Source organism: Oryctolagus cuniculus, chromosome 12 (assembly GCF_964237555.1).
Source record: "Oryctolagus cuniculus chromosome 12, mOryCun1.1, whole genome shotgun sequence".
NCBI classification, from domain to species: Eukaryota; Metazoa; Chordata; class Mammalia; order Lagomorpha; family Leporidae; genus Oryctolagus; species Oryctolagus cuniculus.
The window spans coordinates 91692174-91705715 of NC_091443.1; positions in this window are offsets into that span (position 1 = coordinate 91692174).

Consider the following 13542-nt stretch of genomic DNA (forward strand, 5'->3'; position numbering starts at 1 on the left):
AATTAGTTTGTGGCACTTTGTTATGGTAGCCCTAGGGAATTAAAACAGCCATGGTGTTTCTTTTTATATACACAATTCTTCATTCCAAATGCTAACATTTATTAGGGATTTTTGCATCTATTTATTGAGGGATTTTGGTCTGTGGCATCCCTGTTTTGTACTTGGTATCAGGGTAATATTAGTTTCATCAAATGAGTTAGGAAGTGTTGCTTTCTCTTCTACTTTCTGGAACAGATTATGTCAACTAATATTAATTATTATTTCACATTTTATAGCATTCCCCTTTGAACCAGCAGGGCCTCCATGTTTCTCCCATGAGAATTTTTAACTTGTAGGTTAAATTTCCTTAATGGTTTCAGGGCTATTCAAACTTTTTGTTTTATATTGGGTGAGTCGTAACCATTTATTTTTCAAGAAATGAGTCCATTTCATCCAACTTGTCACATTTGTGTTTTTGAAGTTGTTGACATGATTCTCCTGTTGTCTTTTTTGATGTCTACAAGGTTTTTCGTGATACACCTCATTTCATTTTTTATATAAATAATGGATGTGTTCTCTCCTTTTCCTTTTTCAGTCTTGCAGAGAGGTTTTTCAGTTTTATAAATCTTTTCAAAGAACCAGTGAAGATTCATTTCATTAATTTTCTCTATTATTTATCTTTTCAATTTCATTTATTGTGTCTCTTTATCTTATCCTTTTTTCTTGGAGTTTTTTTTGTGTTTTTTTTTTTTTTTTTGTAGGTTCCTGAGGTTGGTGCTTAGATGATTGATTTAAGACTTTACCTTTTCCTAAAGCATGCATTTAGCGCCTTATATGTTCTTAGCAGAACTATATTTCCTTTTTTTTTTTAAAGATGATTTATTTATTTGAAAGTCAGAGTTACACACAGAGAGAAGGAGAAGCAGAGAGAGAGAGAGAGAGAGAGAGAGAGAGATCTTCCATCTGCTGACTCACTCCCCAGATGGCTGCAATGGCCAGAGCTGTGCCAATCCAAAGCCAGGGGCCAAGAGTTTCTTTCAAGCCTTTCATGTGGGTACAGGGGCCAAAGGACTTGGGCCATCTTCTACTGCTTTCCTAGGCCATAGCAGAGAGCTGGATCAGAAGTGAAGCAGCCAGGACTTGAACTGGTGCCCATATGGGATGCCAACACTGCAGGCAGCGGCTTCATGGGCTACGCCATAGGCTGGCCCCTAGCAGAATTATTCTCACTGTGTCTCACAACTTTTGATATGCTCTCTTCCATTCATTCAGTTTAATAAATTTTTTATTTCTCTTGAGACTTCCTCTCTTACTCATGGATTGTTTAAAGGTGTGTTATGTAATTTCCAAGTGGTCAGAATTTACTGTAATCCTCCATTCTTGGATTTCCAGTTTGATTCTTTTGTGTCTCAGAAAATACTATATGATTCAATCCTTTAAAAAAAATTTAAAGGCAGTTACAGAGAGAGAGGGAGAGACACAGAGAGGTCTTCCATCTGCTAGTTCACTTCCCAGATAGCTGCAACAGCTGGCCTGTGCCAGGCTGAAGCCAGGAGCCCAGAGCTGCTTCTGAGTCTCCCACATGGGTTCAGGAACTCAAGCTCTTGGGCCATCTTTCACTGCTTTCCTAGGTGCATTAGCAGGGAGCTGGATTGGAAATGGAGCAGCCAGGTGTTGCTGTGGATTCATTCTGAGAGGAGCAGCGTGGTGGGGGCAAGAGGAGCAGAGTCATCACACAGACCCGGGGAGTCAGGTGAAAGCAGGCCAGAGGTGAGAAGCCTGCAGACTTGTTTATTTCAGTTGGTACAGCAGCTTATATAGCCGAGACAGCCAATCTGGTCAAGGGGCGGTTTATGCCCTAACCAATCACAGCCTGTTGCCAGGCAGGTTCCATTGCTGTCGCTCCCCCTCTTCGTGGAGGAACGACACTAAACCCTGCCTAGGCTTCATATCCGAGTCATGGCACCATTATGTCGCTCCCCCTCTTCGTGGAGGAACGACACAGGACCCTGCGCTGTTCTTTCGTCTGCTCGGCCCTCCCCGGGTTTGCTGCTGGTTCTTCCCGGGTTGGCTACTGTCCCTTCCACCTCCGTGGAAGGGCGGTTCCCCCTGCCACTTTCCCCACTTCTGCGGGGGAGCGGCATACCGCCGGCCGGCTCTCTCGGGGGCTGCACAGGTGTTCCTTCAGATAGATGTTCCTGGTGCATGTTGTCTCTCTCCTCCTTTATAGTCCTCTTCCACCAATCCCAACTCTGCTACCCACACGCCGAGTACGCTGCTCTCCTCCAATCGGGAGCAGGTCCTGCTGTTTATTGGTTGAACTGGAGGCAGCTGTGTAGAAGCTGTTTCCTCCTCTCCCAGCGCCATATTGTGGAAGAGCAGATGCATAGAATAAGTTTTTTTTTTTTTTTTTTTTGACAGGCAGAGTGGACAGTGAGATAGAGAGACAGAGAGAAAGGTCTTCCTTTGCCGTTGGTTCACCCTCCAATGGCCGCCGCGGCCGGCGCGCTGCGGCCGGTGCACCGCGCTGATCCAATGGCAGGAGCCAGGAGCCAGGTGCTTTTCCTGGTCTCCCATGGGGTGCAGGGCCCAAGCACTTGGGCCATCCTCCACTGCACTCCCTGTCCACAGCAGAGAGCTGGCCTGGAAGAGGGGCAACCGGGACAGAATCCGGCGCCCCGACCGGGACTAGAACCCGGTGTGCCGGCGCCGCTAGGCAGAGGATTAGCCTAGTGAGCAGCGGCGCCGGCCTAGAATAAGTCTTAATTCCAGTAACAGTCTAGTCCGAGTTGCTCCCAGTTGCTCCCCACACATTGCCATGTGGTTTCTGAAGCCATCCAATCAGAGCCTGTTGCCAGGCAGGCTCTGTTGCCAGTGGCCATCTTGGCATGGCCTTTTCATTCCACCACAGCCAAGTTTTGAACTGGTGCCCATATGGGATGCTGGTGTTGCAGGCTGCGGCTTAACCCGCTACATCACAATAGTGGCCCCTCAAAATTGTTAATGGGAGGCCAGCACCGTGGCACAGTGTGTTAGTCCTCCACTTGCAATGCTAGCATCCCATATGGGCACCAGTTCTAGTCCCAGGTGCTCCTCTTCCATTCAAGCTCTCTGCTATGGCCTGAGAAAGTAGTAGAAGATGGCCCAAGTCCTTGGGTCCCTGCACCCAGGTGGGAGACCTGGAAGAAGCTCCTGGCTCCTGGCTTCAGATCGGCGCAGCTCTGGCCATTGTGGCCATCTGGGGAGTGAACCAGTGGGTGGAAGACCTCTCTCTATCTGTCTCTACCTCTCTCTGTGTAACTCTGTCTTTCAAATAAATAAATCTTAAAAAAAGAAATTCAGTTTGATTTATCTATATTACATTTAAATATATAACTATAATTTTTATTGATTGCTCTAGTATTATATTAAATATACAGAATTTAGGGCAGTCATCATTTAACTATTTGGATGAAGAATAGAAATCTTAACTCCATTTAGAGCCCTTTATCTTCTCTTGCTTATGATCGTCTCAACTGTTTCCTCTGCATACATTCAGAACCACATCAGACATGTTATAAATTTTTGATTTAACAGCAGACATAATTGAGAAAATACAGAAAAAAGAAAATCTATTATATATTTAGCCTAGCCATTATTTACATTTTTTACATTATTTACACATTTTACTCTAGTCACTATTTTCTCCTTTCTTGATGTTCCAAGATTCCTGGTTGTTATTTCTTTTCTGTGTAGAAAACTTCCTTTAGCCATTCTTTTAGGGTAGGTCTCCTATAACAGATGCTCTTAGTTTTTCTTTGTATGAAAATATCCTCATTTACCCTTCATTCCTGAAAGATGTTTTTGCTGGGTATAGGGTTCTGGATCGATCTTTCCTTTCATCACCTCAAAAATATGCTATTTCCTTCCTCTCTCCATGGCTTTTGATAAGAAACCCACTGTCACTTGTATTAGGTTTTCTTATTGGTAAGATGGCATTCTGTTCTCTCTGCTTTCAAAGTTTCTTCTTTGTAATTTTCAGAATGTTGGCCATGATATGCCCTGGTTTTATTTTTTTTTTAAAGGTTATTTATTTGAAAGTCAAATATACAGAGAGAGAGAGAGAGAGAGAGAGAGAGAGGTCATCCATCTGGTGGTTCACTCCCCAATTGGCTGCAACAGCTGGAGCCACGCTGATCCAAAGCCAGGAGCCAGGAGCTTCTTCCAGGTCTCCCATGGGGGTGTAGGGGCCCAAGGACTCGGGCCATCTTCCACTGCTTTCCCAGGCCATAGCAGAGAGCTGGATCAGAAGTGGAACAGCTGGGTCTTGAACCGGTGCCCATATGATGCTGGCGCTTCAGTCCAGGGCATTAACCTGCTGCACCACAGCACTGGCCCCACCCCTGGTTTTATTATTTCTTGCTGTAATACATCTTGTTTTTATTTATTTATTGGGATTTATTTATGCATTTTGAAGTTTTCTCAGCTTCTTGAATCTCCAGGTTTATACCTTTTGCCAAATTTGGAGATTTGAGTTATTGTTTCTTAGGTACGTCTAAAGCCCTTTCCTCCTCTCCTTCTGGGACTTTAACAACATAAATGTTCGATCTTTCATTTTAGTTCCTGGGGTCCCTGGGGCTCTGTTTTTTCTCCCTGTCATTTTTCTCTTTATTGTTCAGATTGGGCCATTTCTACAGTTCTGTTTTCAAACTTATTAATTTATTTCCCTCTACCCTTTCTATTCTTTCTGAGGACACTCACTGAGCTTTTTATTCAGTTACTGTATTCTTTTTTTTTTTTTTTTTTTTTTTGACAGGCAGAGTGGACAGTGAGAGAGAGAGACAGAGAGAAAGGTCTTCCTTTGCGGCTGGTTCACCCTCCAATGGCCGCCATGGCCGACGCGCTGCGGCCGGCGCACCACGCTGATCCGAAGGCAGGATCCAGGTGCTTCTCCTGGTCTCCCATGGGGTGCAGGGCCCAAGCACTTGGGCCATCCTCCACTCACTCCCTGGCCACAGCAGAGAGCTGGCCTGGAAGAGGGGCAACCGGGACAGAATCCAGCACTCCCATCAGGACTAGAACCCAGTGTGCTGGCGCCGCAAGGTGGAGGATTAGCCTAGTGAGCCGCGGCGGCGCCGGCCCAGTTACTGTATTCTTTAGTTCTAAGATTTTCATTTGGTACTCCTTTAAATTTTCTAGTTATTTGCTACGCCTATTTCTTTGGGAACTTTTTATTTCTGTTTACTTCAAGTGTGGCTGTCACTGTTCATCAAGGCATTTTTATGATGGCTGCTTTGAAAGTCTTTGTTATGGGGATGGGTGGTGTGCTGTGGGTTAAGCCACCACTTGGTATGCTCACATCCCATTTCAGAGGGCCTGGTTTGAGTCCTGGCTGCTCATTTCTGATCCAGTTTCCTGTTAGTGCACTTGGGAAGGGGGAAGGCAGAGGGTGATGACTCAAATGCTTGAGTCCCTTTTCCAGCATGGGAGGCCCAGAGAGAGTTTCTGGCTCCTGGCTTCATCCTGGCCCAGCCAGGGCTGTTGAGAGCATTTGAGGAGTGGACCAGCAGATGGAAGATTTCTCTCTGTCTCCGTGTGGGTGGGTGGGTGTGTATAAAATCCTTCCTTCCTTCCTTCCTTCCTTCCTTCCTTCCTTCCTTCCTTCCTTCCTTCCTTCCTTCCTTCCTTCCTTCCTCTCTCTCTCCCCATCATTCTGCTTTTCAAATAAACAAATAAATAAGTTTTTTAAAAAAACCCTTTATTACGTAATTCCAGCATCTCCATCATCTTAGTGTCGACATCTGTTGATTATTGTCTCACTAACACGAAGTAGGGATTCAGTGCACCCATCAGGGATGGAAGTCCTGGCTCCCTGTTTAGCTTCTCTGCTGTCACCCCAGTGAGGGGGGAGTCAGGAGCCTGGTGAATATGGAAGACTAGACTCACTATTCAGCTTCTGTTGGTGGACATAGGGGTTATGCCGGGGTTATAGCTTTTATATACATTTGGCCAGAAAATAGGCACCGTTCCTCAGAAGATTCCTGTGTTTCTAGGTACGTTAGTTTTTCATTACTGCAATGAAATACTTAAGACAGTCTGTGTATGAAGGAAGGAGGTTTATTTTGGCTCCTCTGATTCAGCCATTTGTTGAGGTTATAGGATGGCAGTGGTGGAGTACATGTGGAGGAGTGACCACTTGGCAAGCCAGGAAACGGAGAGATGGCTGGGTCCAACACAGCTGTTAGGACCAACCCTCTCACAGCAGCGCTCTTCTGAGGCACACTCCCGGAGGTCTAAGATCTTCTATCCAGGCCCTCCTGAGTGTCTTCATCCCCCTAGCACCCCGACTCATGGCTTGGTGGTTCCAACATTCCTATGAGTTCAGGAGCCATATCCTGTTCAAGCTGTAGCGCTATCCCATCCCCTTCATGATCACGGCTAAAGAGAGCAGGTTTTGTTATATCTGTGCTCGTTCATGATCCCTGGGTTGCCACCTTCTTTAGGTCCGAGTCTGGGCTCTCTGATGCAAAGAGAAAACCTGAGCCAGGTGCCGTCATGTCCGTTGTAGTCAGATGCCTTCTCCCCTCCACATTTTAGAGTCTTGTGTTTATTTTATAAATGATGTCCAGGAGTTTTACTCGTGTTTCGGAGTTTGTGCATGATTCTAAAATAGCATGTTTTGAAAAAATCTTAAGTCTGTTGAGCTGTTTCTGTGTAGGGAAGGGATAGGAAGCAGCAAGACTGGAAGTAGAGACCAGTCAGGAAACAGGACTCGGCAGGAGAGGCCCATCAGGAAGTGCTGGAGGAGTCTGGTGGAAGATGATGATGTCCTGGATTTGGATGGTAACAGAGAAGATGGAAATAAGTAGGTAAATTTCAGAGATGTTTAGGAATTGAGACTCCAGGAAAATTTGGTGATGGTTATCCAAGATACAAGAATCAGAAAAGACTTCTATGTTTCTGACTTGTCTCCCCTTCCTGGCCAGCAGGTCTGTGAGAGCAGGGGCCATGAGAATTTTGTTCATTGCTATAAACCCAGTACCTGGCACATTGTCTATCCTGTAATTATATGTTCAGTGAATATTGCTATATTATGATATATTTAAAAGGAGAAGCATGTTTATGGCAAAGATAATTTTTGAAATGTTTTTGTGTATACTTTAAAAAACATTTAATGTATTTATTTGCATTTTACTTGAAAGGCAGAGAGACAGAGACTAATAGACATAGAGAAGTGTTCCATCTACTAGTACTCCCCGAATTCCCTCTACAGCCAGAGCTAAGTCAGGCCGAAGCCAGGAACACACAACTCAATCTGGTTCTCCCATGTGAGTGGCAGGGGTCCAAGTACTTGAGCCACCATCCACTTCCTCCCAGAGTACGCGGTAGCAGGAAGCTGGAAATGGAAGCAGAGCTGGGACTCAAACTCAGGCACTGTCGCATGTGACACTTCACCACCACACCAAACACCCACCTCACTGAATATCTTAGATTTAAGCTGCCTATGAGCCGTATATCTCAGTTATGTGTATGTTAGCCTGAAGATTAAGAGATAGCTGTTAATAAGGTTCTGGGATGTATATGCCCATAGATAGAAACTCAAGCCATTGAAGTAGAGAGAGGAGAATGCAGCCTAGAACTAAGCCTTTAGGAACTCCGACTTGAAGGAGTTCCTCAAGCAACTGGGCAAGAACAGAGACGTAGGAGCTACTCCAGGAGATGTGTAGTTAAACAGGAGCAGGAGGAAGAAGGAGGGCTGAGCACCACTGTAACTCCGAAGTCAAACAGGGTAACGACTGAAAATCATCCACGGCTTTGGTGCAGAGCGAGCTTTCGGACAGGGGTGAGACAGGAACCCGCACTAGAAGAATGAGCTGGGGTAAGAAAAGGGAGTGAAAAGCATGGACAAGCCCCGAAATAGTTAACCAACTAGAATGGGTCACGTAGGTGACAACCAGAGGGAGAGTGAGGCCCAGGGAAAACATGAGTTTCTCCATTTTCTTTTTTAAAGGTTTATTTATTTATTTTTAAGTCAGAGTTACACAGAGAGAGGAGAGGCAGAGAGCGAGTGAGAGGTCTTCCATCCACTGGTTCACTCCCCAAATTGGCCGCAACGGCTGGAGCTGCACTGATGTGAAGCCAGGAGCCAGGAGCCAGGAGCTTCTTCCAGGTCTCACACGGGTGCAGGGACCCAAGGACTTGGGCCACCTTCCACTGCTTTCCTAGGCCACAGCAGAGAGCTGGATTGGAAGTGGAGTAGCTGGGACTTGAACCGGCGCCCATATGGGATGCTGGCACTACACACGGCAGCTTTACCCACTATGCCACAGTGCCGGTCCCCTCTATTTTCAGATAGATGAGATTAAACCATGTTTAGCAGGCAACAGGAGGGTGCTGGTGGAAAAAGAGAGCCTGAGGGTGGGTTGGGGAAGGTGGGATAAGAGGGAAGGAGAAAGAATGGATTCATAAAAAGGTAGGCATAGGGGCTGACACCGTGGCATAGCAGGTAAAGCCACCGCCTGCAATGCTTCATCCCATATGAGCACCAGTTCAAGTCCTGGCTGCTCCACTTCTGATCCAACTCCCTGGTAATGGTCTAGAAAGCAGCAGAAGATGGCCCAAGTGCTTGGGCTCCTGCACCCACGTGGCAGACTCGGAGAGCCAGGAGCATCTCACAGTTCTGCAGCCTTCAAGTCAGGGAGTCTGCAGTGTGGGTTTTGTTCCAGGCCAGCCCCCAAACCTCTGGGGTTCCCTGGTGCTCTCTGTTGCCCCTCAGCACATAGAAGTGTCACTGTTCTCTGCTTTCACCATCACATGGTGTCTGTGTGCCTGTGTCCAAACCCCCATCAACAAAGATTTTCTTTTTAAAAGATTTATTTTGTTTGTTTGAAAGAGAGAGTGAGCGAGAGAGAAAGAGAGAGAGAATCTTCCATCCACTTGTTCTCTCCTACAATGGCCCCAACAGCCAGAGCTGGGCCAAGTGAAGCTAGGAGCCAGGAGCTTCTTCCAGGTCTCCCATGTAGGTGCAGGAACAGAAGCATTTGGGCCATCTTCGCTGCTTTTCCAGGCCACAGCAGAGAGCTGGATGGGAAGTGGAGCAGCTGGGACTTGAACTGGTGCTCAGGTGGGATGCCAGTTACTGGTGGTAGCCTCATGCAGTGTGCCACAACTCCAGCCCCCAGGTTCCCCCTTTTTCTTTGGACCACTGGAATCCCATATTGGATTAGGGCCCACCCTGATAGTCTCATTGTATTTCTATAACCTCTGTAAAGACCCTATCCCCAGTTAAGGTCATGTTCTGAGGACAAGCCAGCTTCTGCACTTCCAATGCAGGACACCATTGACAGAGAAAGGGTGGCCTTACTCCCAGATTTGCTCTGTGCCAGGCTCTTTCATCCACTGGTTTACTCCACAAATGCCTGCAACAGCTAGGGCAGGGTTTGGCTTAAGCCAGGAGCCTGCAGCTCCATCCAGGTCTTCCAATGGGTGGCAGGGATCCAACCACTTGGACCATCACCTGCTGCCTCCCATGGGGAGGATTACCAGGGAGCTGGATTGGAAGTGGAGCTGGGACTTGAACCCAGGCACTCAGATACTGAATGTAGTGACTTAACTGTTGTGTCAGATGCTCACCCCTGCACTATGCTTCTTAATGGGTTTGTCAAAGCCTCTGTGTAAAGTCTCAGCCACCATGGACACTTCCAATGGCATTAGGTCTGCTGGGTTCTAAGGTAGAAGACCTAGGGTAACTTGTGTTGTGCCCTGAATCTATTACACAGTCTGTGCTTATTCCCCAGGCTCCGTTCAAAACTAACAGCCTTACTTTTATTTCTAGAATTTGAAATAATTACTGATTCACAGGAAGTAGCAAAGAAATACACAGAAAGATTCCATACACCTTTCACATTGCCTCTCTCCAACGTTGACACCTGCCATAGCTATACAATAAAAAAATAAGAAAAAGACAAGGCTACAATCCACATAGCTTATTCATATTTCCCCCATCATGAGTTCTCGTGTGTATGTATGTACAGTGGTGCGAATTCCATCACAGATGTCACTTTGTGTAGCCACCATGCCAATCAGATGCTTAACGTATGGCTGTCACAGGATCGTGACAGTAACCCTGATCATAGTCGATTCCACCTTCTCTCCCGCCCCCGCCCGGATCCTGGCAGTCACAGATTTCTCCTCCCTCTCTAGGATTTTATTATTTCACAAGTGTCATGATCATGGAACTGTGCACTCCACATCCTGTTGAGGTTGATATTTTGTATCACTTACCTTATGATGCAAAATGATAGGATACGGTAGCACATGCCTTAACACTCATCCAGCTCATCGCACGTGCCAATAGTTGGTTCCTTTTTATTATCGAGTAGAATTCCATGGTAGCGATTTAGGTGTTTGCTTAACCATTCCCTGACTGAAGGACGTTTGGGGAGTTTCCAGTTTGGAGCCACTGCCAATAAAACCTCTGTGAAGACCGCATACAGGTTTCTGTGTGAATATAGATGCCCTTTCATTTCTCCAAGATAAATGCCAGGGACTGCAAGCCCTGGGCTGTCTGGAACTTGCCAGTTCCGTTTTCTAGGAAGCTGCCAAAATGTTTTCCAGAGTGACTGGACCATTTTACATTCTCATCAGCAACGCAGAAGTCATGCAAATTCTCCACCACCTTGCAGCATTGGACGTTGTCAGTCTTGTGTTAGTCATTCTGATAGATGTGTGCTCAGATCTCCCTAGGGTTTTAATTCGTGCTTGCTAATGGTGTCAAACATCTTTCCATGCACTAATTCTACCCTGTATTTCCTCTGTAGTGAAGTGTGTGTTATGTCTTTTGCACAGTTTCCAAATGGATTGCTTAATGTTGAGTTTTGAGTTTTTTTTTTTTTTTTTCTGATGTTTTAAGGTGCAGGTCCTTCAGAGGACATGAGATCTTCAAACATTTTTTTTCACTCATCAGGGCCTTTTACGGAGAATAGTTTTTAATTTTGGCAAAGTGCCACTTATCATTTTTTTTCTTTCATAGGTGTGCTTGTGGTGTTAAGTTTAGGGATTGTAACTATTCTGGGTTCCAAAGGTTTTTCTCCTAGCACGCTTCTCTAATGGTTTGAGAGTCTTGTGTTTTATAGTTGAGTCCATGATCCACTTTGAGTTAATTTTCTTATAAGGTGTGAGGTTTTGGTCAAGGTCCTTCCTCCTACCCCACCCCCCGCTCAGTCCCTCTATGGATGTCCAATCACCCCATCACCATTTGCTGAAAAGACTGTACCGCTCCCACCGAAAGGCTATTGCTTATTCTTCACCAAAAACTCAGCGGCCGTATTTTTGTTCATCTCCGGGTTCTGCATTGCTGTGTGTGTCCATCCCTTGGTTTGTGTTAAGTTCTCCCGTGTCTTGTTACCGTAACTCTGTGGATATAGTCAGCCTGAAGCCTTCACTGGGGAGGGCCAGTCCTGCCGTTTTGTTCTCTGGGCTCTACTACAGTCATTCCTTTTTCATAAAACGTTTAGAATAGGCTGTCTGTCTGCCAAAAAAAAAAGTAGCTGACATTTCACTGGGGATTGTGTTGAACACGGAAGTGGATCAGTCTGGGGGAGGGTGACCCCTGTGCCTTGTGGGTGCTCCTGTTCAGCCACACGGTATCTCTCCACGTGTGATTCCTCTCATCAGCATTTTGTGGGAGGGTTTTGGAGGTTCTTCAGGCGCAGTCACGTGATGAGGAAGTCCTGCTTTTCCCCACTAACTGATGTTGGCCAGCTGAGATATAGGTTGCCTCCAAAATCCAGAGGCGACCACACTTTGTGCCTTGTTCTTTGCAACGGCAGTACTGTTGCGACTCACTTTGGATAGGATTTCCCAATATCTTTTAACAGACCCCTATCCAGCGCACATCGTGGGTTTCCATGATGAATTAGCCGTTGCTACTTTTCCGTGCAATCCCAACCCTCTGTTTGCCGCCCCGTCCCCGTGTGTCCCTGTGCCCATGTCGTCTGTGAAACTGAAGTGCCGCCACCTGGCCTCTGCTGCTTCGAAACTCCACTAAATCCACAGTGGACAGAGAGAATCGAATTCCATCGTCTCCTGCTATTGTCATCATCCTAGAGACGACAACCAAGGCACAGGTCTCTGAGCATGCCGACACCTGCCCTCCCAAGGTGTGACCCAATACCCTGCTGAAGTGGTGTCTTCCAGGCTACCCAGGGGTGTGGCTGTCTGCCACCGACCCATTCTGAATCCGTGGGTCTGTTACAGACGCGGCTGGCAGTTGAAGCCTGGCCCTTCGCGCTACTGGTAAGGCAGGGACTGTGATAGATCCTTGTGTCCTCATAAGAAAATAATTCAGACAAGAGACAGGGCTCAGCAGGAAGCGAGCTAGCCAAGTTGAATGGAGAGAATACACCTGACAGGCAGGTGGGCAGCTCGGCAGAGAGCTGAGTGCCTGTCTCAGCATCGACCGGCGCAGGGTGACCGTCTTCCCCCTCTTCTGCTGGAAGGCTGCCAGGCGGAAAGCTCTGGGGGTGCAGGATTCCCCTGTCGCATGCAGTGTTATGGGACAGAAAGGTCCCTGGGGGCCGGCACCGCGGCTCACTAGGCTAATCCTCCACCTTGCGGCGCTGGCACACCAGGTTCTAGTCCCGGTCGGGGCGCCGGATTCTGTCCCAGTTGCCCCTCTTCCAGGCCAGCTCTCTGCTGTGGCCAGGGAGTGAGTGGAGGATGGCCCAAGTCCTCGGATCAGCGCAGTGCGCCAGCCGCGGCAGCCATTGGAGGGTGAACCAATGGCAAAGGAAGACCTTTCTCTCTGTCTCTCTCTCTCTCTCTCACTATCCACTCTGCCTGTCAAAAAAAAAAAAAAAAAAAAAAAAGAAAAGAAAAAAAGAAAGGTCCCTGGGACACCTCCAAGGGCTGCTCCTGGAGGGCTAGGAGCAGGAGTGTTATTGAACAGGAAGATTCCTGGCACCAGATTTTCCCTATGATTCACTGGACAGGGACAGGCACATTCCCAGGCATGGGACCTTCCCTGCACGCGGGACCTGTGATGGGCAAGTGTCCTGTCTCTTCCAGGGCGTCCAGGCCCCTTAACTGCACCAACTTCCTCTTTTCTTTACTCACAAGCACGCACATGCACGCACACGCACAGGCTCATGTGGCTCCTGCCTGACAGGTGTTTTGTGTATACCAGAGGATTTCCTCTCTCCCCGCTGCTTGCAACCCCTTATACATCCCAGGATATATACTTACTCCTCATTAACTCCAGACCACTACGAAGCCTGCTCCCCTTGTGTGTGGAGACTGCAGAAAGGGCACAAATGGAAGGCCATATACATCTTGTTCAAATATCTAAAAAAAAAAAAATCTGTAAGCCAAGGTAAAAAAATTGTTAAGGAATGTATGTCCTTCTACCTTAAAAAAAAAAAAAAAATAGGACAACCTAGAAGATTCACATCTAGAGTTCTCTGGGAATCTTTGGAATTCCACTCTGGGGCGTGGCAGCCCTGGGGGCTCCTTAGGGAAGAGCCAGTGTTGTTTAGGCTGTTTTGCACAGCCGGCTTGTGATGTTCCGGTGCTTAAGCCTAAGCC